Below are 14,252 nucleotides of genomic sequence, written 5' to 3'. Positions count from 1 at the left end.
GGAGACATGGGTTCAATCCCTGGGTCAGGAAGATCCCCTAGAGGAGGAAATGGCAACCCACTCCAGTATTCTGGTCTGGGAAACCCAGTGAACAGGGGAGCCTGGTGGGCTAGAGTCAATGGGGTCACAAAGAGTCAGACACGACTGTGTGATTGAATGGCAGCAGCAAGAGGTAGAAGAAACCCAAATGTCCATCAAAAAATGAATAGATGAAGAAAATACAGTGTGTACATACACTTATATATTATTCAACTCTAAAGAAGAAGTAAATCCCATAAGATACTATACAATGTAGATGAAACTTGAAGACATTACACTAAGCGAAATAAGCCAGTCACAAAAAGACAAATATTGTATGATTCCACTCGTATCTAGAATAACCAAACTCATAACAAGAGAAAGTGGTACCAGACATCTGGGGAAGGGAGGAAAGTGGAGTTGTCCTTTCACGGAGATAGACTTTCCGATTTGCAAGTTCTAAAGCTCTTTTTCACAACAATGTGAGTATGCTCAATGCTACTGAACTGTACAATTAAAAATGGTAAAGATGATAAATTGTATGTTGTACTTTTTTATTACAATTTAAAAAAAAAACTGTTAAACATCAAGATCCCACCGTACAGCAAAGAGAACTGTATCCAATATCCTGCACTAAGGACTTCTCTGGGGGTCCAGTGGTTAAGACTTTGCCTTTCAAAGCAGGGGGTGAGGATTTGATCCCTGGTCAGGGAACTAAGATCCCACATGCCCAAGGTCAAAAACCAAAACATAAAACAGAAACAATATTGTAACAAATTCAGTATTTTTTTTAAATCCTATGACAAACCATAATGGAAAAGAATATTGAAAAAAAAGCATGTGTATATATAGATAGATAGATATTCAGATATATACCTTTGAATCCCTTTGCTATATAGCAATAATTAACACAACATTGTAAATCAACTATACTTCAATTAATAAATAAAAGGAATCATACAGTTTTTAAAAATTGTTTAATTTGTCATTTCTTTTACAAAGCAGGGATGGTTGCACTGGAAAGAAAGCCCAAAGCAAGTGACAGTTTATTTGTGGGTTGAGGTGGGGGAGCCGGATGTGGGGAACTAAGATTTTGAGGCCAAGGGTTTTAAAAAGCTGGCCAGGAAAAAAAAAATGTCTGGATACAGAAGGGAAAAAAAAAAGTATGATGGTGAAATCAATTTCTAGTAAGAAGCCAGGCCTCCCATTGGGGACTGTCAAGGCTCCAAGGCTACAGGGCCGAGGAGATGCTGGAAACCACAGAAGGACATTTCTTGCCCTAAGCTCACAGTTTCTGGTTTGAATTAATCACTGAGACTATACTCAGAAGCTGAGTCTCATCTTCCCAGTTTGGAAGGAAAACAACCTGAGTGAGGATGACAGTGTGCTGTCAGATCCCAAACCAGAGCAAGCAGTGGAAGAAGCTTCCCAGTTATCAGCAAGTCAAAGTCAAATGCATATCATATCCCATTCATTCATTCAGCCTTTTCCTCTGAACAGCCGTGGCTCCAGATGCCGCGTGTGGAGGGGGGTCAGGGCATCTCCGCTCCTAAGAACTTGCATCTTGGAGGCACCCATCCGCTAGGCTCCGCTCTGTCACACAGACGCAGTCCATGTTGTATGTCTCCCATCCTCGCTTTTCTGTGCCTTTTAAGAGTTGACTGAGACCTTGGACCAATCCTAGAAGACCATCCACCCTTGGTGATAACAAGCAGGTGTTTGTACAGTTGGAAGGCCACTGTCCAAGTCCAAACAGGGCTTGGCCCACAGGCAGCAGAGAGGGGCCAGAGCTTCCCACGGGGTGAAGGGCTCGGCTGGCCGAGGATGGGTGCTCCACAAGAAAGGCAACACAGGACAGAGGAGACAGCTATGGCTCCAAGAGCTGCAGTGAGACCTGCAAGCCAGGGCAGGGATGGAAGGAAACCGAGGGGAGAAACAGCTCAGGTCACTTGCAGCAGCGACTTCCACCCTGTGGTTCCCAGGAGGCCAGCAGGCGGCTGCGGTGGCAGGTGGCTGTGGAAGGAAGGGTTGCCTTGAGAAGGGGCAAGGAGTTTGTAGCATCCTTGGGGCCCCTAAAGTTAGACTGCAAAAGTCTTTTTCCACCTCTTGTCCATGGTCACCAAAGGGACTGTGTGGGACAAGGGAAAAGAATATTAGAAAGTCTACATCTCTTTAAAATACTCATCGTTTTGAATTTTCACATTTATTTGTATTTCATCTATTAATACAATAGTATCCGTGCACAAGAAATAACAAATAATAAACCGGCACGTGTATATTGGGAGTTTGTGCTCAAAATATTTTAGTGATTAGAATGAACATTCCAGAAAGCCTGACGATCCACCCTTTAATAAACTCCTGTATTTGAGAGTAGGACCAAGAACACCATGCTTTAGGAGATACCCATTGCCTTTTGAACCAAACCAGCAGGATGACAGGAGAAGAGAAATCAAAATAAAGAGGGAGCTAGGCAAGCAGGGGTGGACTCACCAAGTGGAACAGATTATGAAGGAGCAGAAAGTAAAAGAGTTAGGCGCTCAGTCACGTCGGATTCTTTGAGACTCCCTGAGCTGTAGCCCGCCAGGCTCCTCTGTCCGTGGGATTCTCCAGGCAAGAATACTGAAGTGGGTAGTCATTCCTTTCTCCAGGGGATCTCCCCCACCCAGGGATCAAACCCAGGTCTCCTACATGGCATGCATCCTTTACACTCTGAGCTGCCAGGCAAGCCCTTTGCTCACAAAGGAGCAGAAGAGGCAGACAAGTCCCAGAAAGACAGGAAGATGAAGGCGAGAGCCTCCAAAGTCTCGAATGGTGATCGGAGAGTTACTTGCCAAATGGCAACTTTGATCAGACTCATCTGTGCTTTTCCCTTTGGCCTCCGTACCCCATGCTGCTCCTTTCGGAAGAAAAAGTAGACTACAAGTAGAAAGGGTCTGTCCTTCAGGAGAGAGAGTTCATGTCCTTACTTGGTGTATTCATACCCCGAATCTGTCTTAAAGGGGACATGGGGTGTGCCCACACCCTCCACTCTCCAAAGAGCTTACATTCAGACATACATGCACATATACACACATACACATACACACGTGTGTGCACACACATAGACACGTGTGCCCACACGCGTATACACATGCACACAGAAACTGAAGCCCCTGTTTCCAAACACATAGATTTATATGCTTCAAGTCTTAATTGCTGTGATGTTCAGTGTAATGTCTCTAGCAAGTAAAAATAAATAAGTACCAGCAAGGACAGACTGCATAGTACAGGGAGCTCTGCTCCATGTTACATGGCAGCCTGGATGGGAAGGAGGCTGGGGGAGAATGGACACATGGATATGTATGGCTGAGTCCCTTCCCTTTTCCCCTGAAACTATCACAACATTGTTCATCAGCCATGCCCCAACACAAAATAAAGTTTTAAAAAAGAGAGAGGAAAGAACCAAAGGGGAAGAGAAAGCACACAAAGTATAATCTTCAGAGCTGCGGTCCTGGGCAGCTGGCTAGGAGCCAGGATGCAGGGGGCAGGGCCGCCTGCTTCTCCCCTCCAGCGCCTCCCCCCGGCTCTGCCTGTCCCCTGCTGCTACCCCAGTGCAGCGCCCGGTGAGACTAAAACCTTCCAGCCCCCAGTACAGCGCCTGGTGAGACTGAAACCTTCTAGTCCCGTAGGAAGTAAAGTGGAGGATGCGAGGCTGAGACGTGGCTCAGGAGCCAGTGGTCCACGGCTCAGACTTCTGTCTGAACACCGCCCCCCAGGATGCACGTATCCAAACCTCCAGTCACCAAGCGCTCTGAGCCAGGCGGTGTGGGGGCCACCGAGGAGCAGAGCAGACAAGCCCTGGCCCTCGCTTAGCCTCTGGTCTGAGGCCTCGTTACTCAGCCTGGCTCCCAGGCACTGAGAGCAGCCAGGGAAACAGGAGCCCAGCCTCCACCCCAGACCCCCTGAGCCAGACACCAACCCCAGGCAATCTGAATGCACATGCAAGTTTGGGAAGTGCTGGTTTAGATGTTTGTTTCCATGAAAAACAGTCAAACCAGGGGCTCCAAGACACGAACGTCTTCCCCTGACTTTCATGTGAGCTGATGTTGGAGAAAATAATTCCTCAACTGTTAGAACTCAAAGGGATCTTGTTGTTCAGTTGCTCACTCATGTCAGATTCTTTGAGACCCCCATGGACTGTAGCCCACCAGGCTCCTCTGTCCATGGGATTCTCCAGGAAAGAATACTGGAGTGACTTGCCATTTCCTCCTCCAAGGGATCTTCCCAACCCAGGGATCATACCCTCGTCTCCTGCATTCTTTACCACTGAGCCACGTAGGAAGCCCCGAAGGGATCTTACAGTTCATCTCATTCGACTCTTTCATTTAGGGATGATGAAATGGGAAGCCAGAGAGGTCATGTGAAGGGAGGAAGCTCAGGGAAGAAGCCAGAACTGAAACCAAGAATTTTAGTCACAGGTTCTCTATGCCCGCCACAGGGCTGAAGAAAGGCAGGGAGCAGTGTAAGAGAAAGGGTGGAACACATAGGACAGGGGGACACTGCACTGAAGACCCAGGGGTACCCCAAAAATGTGGGGGGCAGGTTATTTCTACAGTCCTTTCCAAGTCTGCTCTTTGATACCCTCCAAGTTGATGCAGATAAAGAAATGCTGACCCCCTTTGGCTTCCCCAGCATGAATGTGCTTTTGTTCTGAGGGCGATGTTCTGGTCTATGAGACCGTCCGGCACAGGAAGGTGGCTATCAGGTGTCCTTCTGTCTCATTCCTCCAGACGAGCCTGTAAGTGAACCCCGGAGTCTAGGATACGTGCATAAGGTTTACCCCAAGGCCCTCAGATCCCTTTGGCGAGAGCATCAGAATAGAATCAGTACACCCTCTGGGGAGATGCATGTGGATTACATCATCCCGCCAGGCTCCTCTGTCCATGAGTTTCTCCAGGCAAGGATACTGAAGGGGTTAGCCACTCCCTTCTCCAGGGGACCTTCCCCCAACCAGGGATCAAACCCAGGTCTCTTTTATTGCAGGCAGATTCCTTACCGTCTGAGCCACCCAAAGCTCCTCTCTACATCCAAGCTCCTAAGTGCAGTCATCAAGGATGCTGATAGCCTCTTACTCCTCCTCGCCACTCATCTGAAGCACTGGACCGCTTTAAAACTCAACCTTAAATCAACTTGAGAGACTCCCCCACCCACAAGAACCAGCACATTCTGTCAAAAACCAGAGATTAAAAATGAATGCAGGCAGCCACCAGACCCGTAGTGTCCAAGCCGAGCAGAGGGAGCAGGAGGCTGGCAGGCCTGAGCGAGGGGCTGTAATGGGCCTGCTGCTGCCTTTTCTTCCCACCCCAGTAATAAGTACTCAATTTGAGAGAGCTGATGGAAAAAGACAGGAGTGAAAAGTGGGCTTGACACATTTATGAGAAGGATTTGTCCTGGGTTTCTTAAGTATAAAGCCTGGAGTTTTTTCAATCTTACTAGAGGTAGCAGGGAATGAACACCTGTTTCAGGTTTCCCCACCACGGCTCGGATGATTAGATGGATCATGTACCATTGGGACCAAAAAAAAAAAAAAATCATGGAAAAAGATGACTTGTCAAGTTAACAAGAATTGTATATTGTTTGCAATTTACAAATAGAGGAAGAGAGGCAGACACAAATCGCCAGAAGATAGAGATACTGTTTCTCGTTGAACTCACAGTATGTACATTCTCAGTCATGTCCGACCCTTTGCGACCCCATGGACTGTAGCCCACCACGCTCCTCAATCCATGGGATCTCCCAGGCAAGAATACTGGAGTGGGTTGCCATTTCCTCCTCCAGGGGATCTTCCCGACACAGGGATCGAATGTGCGTCTCTTGTGTCTCCTGCTTTGGCAGGCAGATTCTGAATGCAGTTTCTGACACTGGAACAGAGAGTGTTTTATGATGGATTTTTTTATCCCTTTTCCTAAAAGATGAGGTTGGGGATCTCAAATTGTTCTGTGCTTCCAAATCATGACAACTAGCAACAGTATCTGTCGGCTCCACCAGCTGGTTTTCCTCCAAGGTGGATGGAGCTGAGGATTTGTTACTTGAGCTAACAGCAATGGCTTTCCAATAGCCAGACACGCACAGCATCATTGATCAGTGTGGCCCCTCCTTGTTTGCATTGGAACACTGCTCAATTTACACCAATTAAAGAATGCTTGGTTTGGGTATTGAAGAATCATTAAAGCATGCAAATCCCTAAGGGCTTCTAAAAATGACATCTGACTAGAATGGTGATTAAAGCATGAAGACGGCATTAGTATTTGAACAGTTTGACTGATATACAAAATCATTAGAACGTCTCTCCAGGAAGACTGACACTGGGTCAATGTATGTACTTGCCTGGTCACCCTAAACAAATCTGACAAGTCTAATTTTAAGTAATTGCTCAGAGTTTAGTGGCCGCCTCTGTCCCCACAAGGGCAGCCGTCTGGACCACATACTGTAATTGAGATGTGTCTTTAAATGCGATGTGTCAACCCAGCATGCAAATGCGCTCTCAGAAAAGGTTAAAGGTTAGTGATGCTCCGACGAATCGCTTTTCAGTCAAATTTCCACGTGAAAATTCTCCTGTCGCCAGCAGTCACCTCCCTCAGCTGATTCTACCTCATCCCATGCAGAAAAGGCTGGGTTTTCTAGATATGTCCGACTCTCCAGTTCAGCTAGAGCCCATCTGAAAGTGTGTTCTCTGGACCAGCGGCATTAGCATCACTTGGAAACTTGTTAGAAATGCAGAGTCCTGCCTCCTGCCTCCCCCAACCTGCTGAATCAGAGATGCTAGAGATGAGGTCTTGCATTAATGCTTTACTAAGTCCTGCCCTGATCTAAAGCCCATTCGGGTTTGAGAACCACAGATCCAGACCCACTGAACCTCTGTCTGGGATGAAATGGACACCCCATGGGATAGTGATTTGCCTGAGGTCAGGCAGCCCAAATGATAGTGGGAGCTATAATGAAGTATGTTATCGTCAAATCATTTGTTGTTCAGTCGCTCAGTTGTGTCCAACTCTTTGTGACCCCATGGACTGCAGCACGCCACAATTCCCTGACCTTCACTATCTCCTGGAGTTTGCTCAAACTCAAGTCCACTGAGTCAGTGATGCCAACCATCTCATCCTCTGTCGCCCCCTTCTCCTCCTGCCCTCAGTCTTTCCAAGCATCAGGGTCTTTTCCAATGTGTAGCTCTACATATCAGGTGGCCAAAGTATTGGAACTTCAGCATGGACTACAGCCAGCCAGGTTCCTCTGTCCATGGGATTTCCCAGGCAAGAATACTGGAGTGGGTTGCCATTTCCTTCTGCAGAGGATCCTCCTAACCCAGGGATTGAACCTGAGTCCTTGCATCTCCTACATTGGCAGGTGGGTTCTTTACCACTAGCCCCACCTGGGAAGTCCAAGAGCCACATGGGAAGCCCTGAAATCATTAATCCTTGACTCTCCTATGCAGTAAAAACATTTGGGCTTCCCTGGTGGCTCAGTCAGTAAAGAATCTGCCTGCAATGGAGGAGACCAGAGTTTGAGCCCTAGGTTGGGAAGATTCCCCTGGAGAAGGAAATAGCACCCCACTCCAGTATTCTTGCCTGGAGGAAATCCCATGGACAGAGGAGCCTGGCAGGCTACAGTCCATGGGGTCGCAAAGGTTGGACATAACTTTAGCAACTAAACCACCACCACCAAAACTTTGAATATACTTTGCTGCCCTGTTGTTTGTTTGTTTGTTTTGGCAGGTATATCCCTCCCCTCATCCCCGAGAGCTTATGCAGGATATGTCCTGGCTGGTGGGTGGCTGGTTTGCCTCTTCCTTCTCCTGGGCCCCAGAGACAGAACCCCCCAGGGCTGGCTGTTGGCTGCAGCCTCTGGACTAAGTGCTGGGGAAGGTTCACCTGAGCTGGAGATTTCATCGTGGTGGTGAAAGATTTGAAAGATGGCTTCTTCAGTCCGTGGGGATGGTGGGTGCACAGGTGGAGACTGACTCTCCACCGCCAGGGGTCCCTGAAGGACCGGGAGGAGCAGGGCCCCTTGCTGACTCCCACTGGCTGTGTCGTCAGAACCACCGATGATGTGACGCAGAGGGCACTTGGGGAATGTTTGTTTCTACTTTATAATGCAGCATCTCTCAGGGCCCTTGGGACTTTCGGACGATCCCCGTGCACCATTAAAAATGGGTGCCGTGCAGCATAGGAGGAGGTAAAACCGGAGCTTCTCCTCTACTTAGGATATGACTGAATATAATCAGACTTCCAGGAGGACTAACTAAACAATAGCTTTCTGATTTAATTCTTCTTTTTTATCAATATGAATCACTGTCTCTCTTGCCACCTAATCCCAGTCTGACAACCCTCGACCTACAAGGAGCCTGGTAACTACAAGCAAGGACGTCAAACCAAAACAGAAAAATAAGGGCCGCCTCATCTGCAGGCTCCAGGAGTTCCCAGTGCCCGAACAGGCGGCTTAGCCCGATGGTGACCCTGTGAGAAAACAAGGTTCTGTCCATCTCCCAGCAGACAGACAGAGCCGGTTGATACCACAGGCTCCCCTGTTCTTCGCTTCCTGGACACCCTGGCCCCGGGTGAGCCTGCGCACCCGGGACCCCCGCCCGCCGCCTCTCCCCGCCCCGCGCCCCCTCCCTCCACCCCTCCCTCCACCCCTCCCTCACTCCCACCGCCCGCCTTCCCGTCCCCCTACCCGCAGTGATGCTCAGCCTTTCAGCCTTTCAAGCCGGCGCCCTGTGCGGGGCAGGGTTAAAACGCGCCTCTGAATGGGGAGGAGAGACAGGGTGGATTAATGGCAGCGGCAGAAGACTGATAGAGGCCGAGCAGAACAAAACGAGGGCGACCCGGGCGAAACAAAGGCCCACAATAGATCATTTCTGAAAAGTCACCGGGCAGCTTTGAAACCCGGGCCTCTGTGGGTCCCGGGCACTTTCGCAGCCACGGGCTTTCAAGACACATGAATGGAAACGGGACAGTAACTCTTTCTCCCAACTCTTTTCAGGGGTCTTGTCAGCAGAGAAGGATTTACCATTCAATTCCCATACTTTTATGTGGGAAATTAGGAATTGGCTCCTGAAAAAGAAATTGCCTTTTTAAACTCTCATAAATTGTGGCAATCTCACAGATTCACCCAAATTTCTTCATTCTTCTCTCCTTTCCACTTAGAGTTCATTTTTTAAAAATATACTCATAAACACACATATACGTACACATTTCCATCTTGCCTTTTCTCAGGAGTATTTTCTACAAAAAAAAAAAAAAACAAACCCTCCAACCAAAGAAGAATCTCATCTTTCTGCTCTGTTTGGTTTTGATCCTTAATATGCCCATTTTATCACAGTTCAACACAGACTTAACTTCTTCTTGGAATGAAAAGACCAATCCTTTCCAGACAGGAATCCTATATATCTGGGGTGTTTTCAAGATTAATTTTTTTATGTGGATCGCTTTTAAAGTCTTTATTGAATTTTTTACAATATTGCTTGTGTTTTGTGTTATGGCTTTTTGGCCATGAGACACATAGGAGCTTAGCTCCCTGACCAAGGATGAAACCCACACCCCTGCATCGGAAGGTGAAGTCTGAACCACTGGACTGCTGGGGAAGTCCTGGAATCCTGGGTTTTTGGAAAGGTGACAAGGGTTGGGTGAAGCTTATGCAAAGTCAGAACCAAAATAAAACAGGATGTTTTCTTGATTCCTGACTCAGCGGCTGTGTGCTGAGTGGTGACTAGCCTTGAATACAGGCTACTAGTGAATTGTCTGATGAAGACAATCGGGTCTTCCTGGAGGAGAGCTCAATCATCCGTCCCCAGCTGGGGGGCCTGACGGTGTACTCCCAGGGGACAGCGCGGAGCAGGCTCTTTTTTCTCAGAAGCCCTCTGCGTTTGCCATGTCCATCTCATCAGCCTTCCCTGTCCTGGGACCCAGGCCCAGAGAAGCCCAGCTGAGGCTCTGAGCCAGCACGTCTGATCTGACTCCCCAGGCCTCTCCCAGGGACGCACTCGGGGAAACCTTATCCCAGGAAACCCAGGTGTGCTTGACCCCACTTCCCTGGCCCCTTGTCCCGCCCCCTGGAGAGCCCAGCTCCAAGGCTGATTCCCATGGAGCAGCTATGCTGACCGCCAGCCATTCTCCAGGGCGGTCAAGCATACCCAGAAATGCCTTGGGGTGAGAGATGGAAAGGATGGGGGTGGGGAGAAAGGAGGCCAGCCCGCCACACCAGCCCATCTGCAAGGCCAGGCTGGGACACGTAACTATTTCCTGATGTGCAGAAGTTGAAACCTGGACTTCCTTTCTCTTTAGATGTTTCAGATATGCAAACACGAACCCCACAAAGGAGTCTGACGGTATACTTAACACAGACTATTTCAGATCCTTATATCACCCCTCTAAGAAATAGAAATCAAAATAAAATAAAACAAATTAAAATGAATTTGAGAGAAATCATTTTCCTATTTTTGAGGACAGTGTTTAGAAAAAATAGAAATTTGCAATATACATGTATCAAATCCATACGTGGTAAACCTAAAGTTACACAACATGATGTCCATTTATCTCAGTAAATCAGGGGAAAAAGAAAACCTTCGAAAGAAAATCCCCATAGTCACTGCACAGACACCAGCGTGTTCGGGAGCTCTGTCATCTCCTTCCTGAGATAACTTACTTGTTCAGAGTTATTGCTAAAGGAGTCAGAATGTTGATCTTTAAGAGGTCAAATTGCACTTAAAAATTAATTTTGGAAGGAAAGGATGGTCCTTAAACACAGATTTCACTTGCTTGAGAAAAATGGGTTGCGGTGGTCCAGGAAGGTTTCAGAAATTAACATTTCCATTTCCTCCTTTGCTGTCTCTAAACCAGAGGCAGAAATTCCAAAGACCAGGCCCCTAAGAAGCTTTCAAAAACCCCATCACAGCTCCTCCAACCCCTTCCTCCAGCCTCACCCACAACCCAAAACGATGAATGTGGTCAGGAGAATAGCATCGCAGAACCACGGCCAGCTTTTCCCAGCCTGCTTGCAACTGGACAGCATGTGGTCCAAGAAACCCTTCTGCAGGACTTCTCTGCTGGTCCAGTGGTTAAAACTTCACCTTCTAATGCAGGGGGTCTAGGTTCGAACCCTGGTCAGGAAGCTAAGATTCCACATGTCTTGCAGCCAAAAATCAAAACATGAAACAGAAACAAATTCACTAAAGACTTTTTAAAAAAGAAGAAGAAAGAAACTCTCTTGCAACTTAATTCTTCAAACAACTGGCTTGGACATATTTTTTTTAAGGAATTCAAATATTACATGATTAGAGAAATTCTTCCACGATTTTTTGAATAACTTTTCTCAACCACCACTTGCCAGGACCACAACAGCCCGTGGCAATGGTGAGGAATCTTGTCTTTTCAAAGTCCTTTATCCATAAAGCAGCAGAAGTGACTTTATAAAATAATCAGGTGATCTATCTGTCCCCACCCGACCCTCACACATACACAGACACTTCTTGTGAACTCAACAGTTTCCAGGACACAGAGAGTGAAACCCAGACCCAGCCTCAAGGGTATGACCCATCTTCTAGCGCATTCGACCCTCCTCCACCCCCATCTTCAGTCCCTTGAGCTCAGATTCTTCCTTGTCCCAGGGCCTTTGCACATGCTCCACTCTGCCTGCTTGCCTGGCTTCCTGACAGCTTGAGGTCTCAGCACAGAGCAGTGCTAGTTAAAGTAGCTTTTTCTCACCCATTTCTCTCTCCCCAGCCCCAAGGCTACATCCTTCATAGTCCAGTCTGTAAGTGGATAGTCTTAATTTAACATCCATCCGTTTGCTGTGGTCAATCTCCACTACAAGAAGGCAGAATCCAGGAAGATACAGGCACAGATCTCTTAGCATCACCAGGAACTTGCACAGTGCTGGTACACAGTAGGTGCTCAGTAAATATTTGTGGGGCTTCCTTGGTGGCTTGGCAGTTAAAGAATCTATTTGCCAATGCAGAAGACTTGAGTTCAATCCCTGGGTCAGGAGGACCCTCTTAAGAAGGAAATGGTAACCCATTCCAGTATTCTTGCCTAAGAAATCCCATGGACAGAGAAGCCTGGATGGCCACAGTCCATGGAGTCACAAAAGACTTGGACATGACTAAATGACTAAACAACAACAGCAATGAATATTTGTGGACGGAAGGAAAGAAGAAAAACCTAAAGGAAGACAAAGTATTGACTTGAAATCAAGGCTCTACTTCCCCACCCAGTAATGTTGTATATTATTCAGGGTAAAAATCTCAGCTCTTAGATTAAACAGATCCCCAAATATAGTGGCTCACAGGATCAAATCATTTTCTCTTTCACATAACTCTCTGGACTGGACAGTCCAGGCAGGCAGGATGCTCTGTTTCACATGGCAATGAAGAAATCCAGATTCTTTGCCTATTGTCATTCCACTGTCCTGCCAGGCACTGTGCGTCTGCTTGGTTCAATGCAGTCCCAGCCCATCCAAGTTCCAGTCCTCAGGGAGAAAGATGAGGAGGGGAGGAAGAGCGATGCCCGGTGAAGAACAGAGGCTGCTCACAATGCTTCGGCCCACATTTTATGGGCAAAAATGTAGTGGTTTGTCCTGAGGAGAAGGTGGGAGGTAAAGTCTCTAGATGAGTGACTTCACATCCAGGGAGAAAGGAAGGCAGGTTTGGAGAAAACTAGCCATCTGCTGCAGGTTCCTAGACTCCCTCTGAGCAGAAAACATCCTGGAGCTTGTCCATGGGGAACAGAGCACTTGTGCAAACTGTCTTTGATCAGAGGACAGCGACCCACCCCCGAGGATCCCTGGCCATGTAACAGAGCTCTGGGGAGCTGCAGGGTCAGCAGGACCTCAGGCTGTGGGGCATCACTGCAGGGGACATCAACATGCTCCTCCCTCCCCTTCCTTATCAGCTCTGAAGCTCAGAAAATATCCAGGTGTGTTTCTGTTTTCACACCTAAGTTTTCCCATTCAGCTCTTCACTCACCATGTAAGAATATGCAAACAGCAGGTAACCCCAGAGCCCAATGCACTAATTTAAAGGGAGGGAAATACTTTCGAATTATGGTGCTGGTGAAGACTCTTGAGAGTCCCTTGAACTGCAAGGAGATCAGACCAGCCCGTCCTAAAGAAAATCAACCCTGAATGTTCATTGGAAGGACTGATGCTGAAGCTGAAGCTCCAATACTTTGGCCACCTGATGCAAAGAGCTGAATCATTGGAAAAGACCCTGATGCTGGGAAAGATTGAGGGTAGGAGGACAAGAGGGCAACAGAGGATGAGATGGTTGGATGGCATCACCAATTCCATGGGTATTAGTTTGAGCAAACTCCGGGATATAGTGAAGGACAGGGAAGCCTGTCATGCTACAGCCCATGGGGTTGCAAAGAGTTGGACACGAATTCGTGACTGAACAACAACAAATAGAGAGGCTGCTTCCATGTCCCCAAGACAATCCTAGTTTAGCAGCTTCCGTCCCTGTGATCTAAAGCAAATTAATATCCTTAAGACTCATTTTGCTCACCTTTAGAATGGGAGTGAAAACAACTTGTCACATGGCTATGATTAGAATTCAATTACCTCATGCAGGGAAAGATCTTAGGGGCTTCTCTGGTGACTCAGAGAGTAAAAAATCTGCCTGCAATGCAGGAGACCCGGGTTTGATTCCTGGGTCGGGACAATCCCCTGGAGGAGGAAATGGTAACCCACTCCAGTATTCTTGCCTGGGAAATCCTATGGACAGAGGAGCCTGGTGGGCTACAGTCCGTGGAGTTGCAAAGAGTCAGATGTTACAGAAAAACCTGAACAAAATTTCGGCCACCTCAATAAATTCACTCAGCAGATTCGTCCCAGACATCAGTTGATTTCAGATTTCTTTTTTACAGAGTGAAATCTTCTGCTCGTGTGGACGGAATGACTGCCTTACTATCCCAAGGTAAAAGCCGAAAGTGCTGCCTAAAATGACGCTGCACCCGGGAACTTCTGGTAATTCCAGGCACTGCGTTCTGGGTGGTGTTTATTCTGTGCCACCAACACCTGAGTGACTGAGAGTGAAATCAATCCAGGTTCTGTGTCTGGGGTTTCAGCGCTTTGTGGACTGGCACGTGTGCCTGAGAAAAATCCGGGGAATGCTCGGCCTTTCATTCCTCCGAGAATTATGCCATTTTCCAAGAAAAGCTAAATAGCTCATTCCTGCCTCACCCCCTCTTCTTCCAGCCTGGTTT

The 14,252-nt window shown here is 47.6% G+C and overlaps 1 long non-coding RNA gene across 8 annotated transcripts in view; it reads right to left on the bottom strand.

The window, feature by feature from the left end:
• Positions 1-433: 433 nt before the first annotated feature.
• LOC122703920 overlaps positions 434-14,252 on the bottom strand; it is a 42,774-nt gene continuing 28,955 nt past the window's right edge. For 7 of the 8 annotated variants that reach the window (XR_006343659.1, XR_006343656.1, XR_006343662.1 and 4 more), the window contains one exon: positions 434-2,031. This is a non-coding gene — a long non-coding RNA (uncharacterized LOC122703920). Of the gene's footprint in view, positions 2,147-14,252 lie in introns of all 8 variants that reach the window. The other variant, XR_006343661.1, reaches the window with a different exon arrangement.

Source organism: Cervus elaphus, chromosome 11, assembly GCF_910594005.1.
Source record: "Cervus elaphus chromosome 11, mCerEla1.1, whole genome shotgun sequence".
NCBI classification, from domain to species: domain Eukaryota; kingdom Metazoa; phylum Chordata; class Mammalia; order Artiodactyla; family Cervidae; genus Cervus; species Cervus elaphus.
The sequence above is the reverse complement of the archived record's forward strand: the minus strand, read 5'-3'. Positions and strand labels throughout refer to the sequence as shown.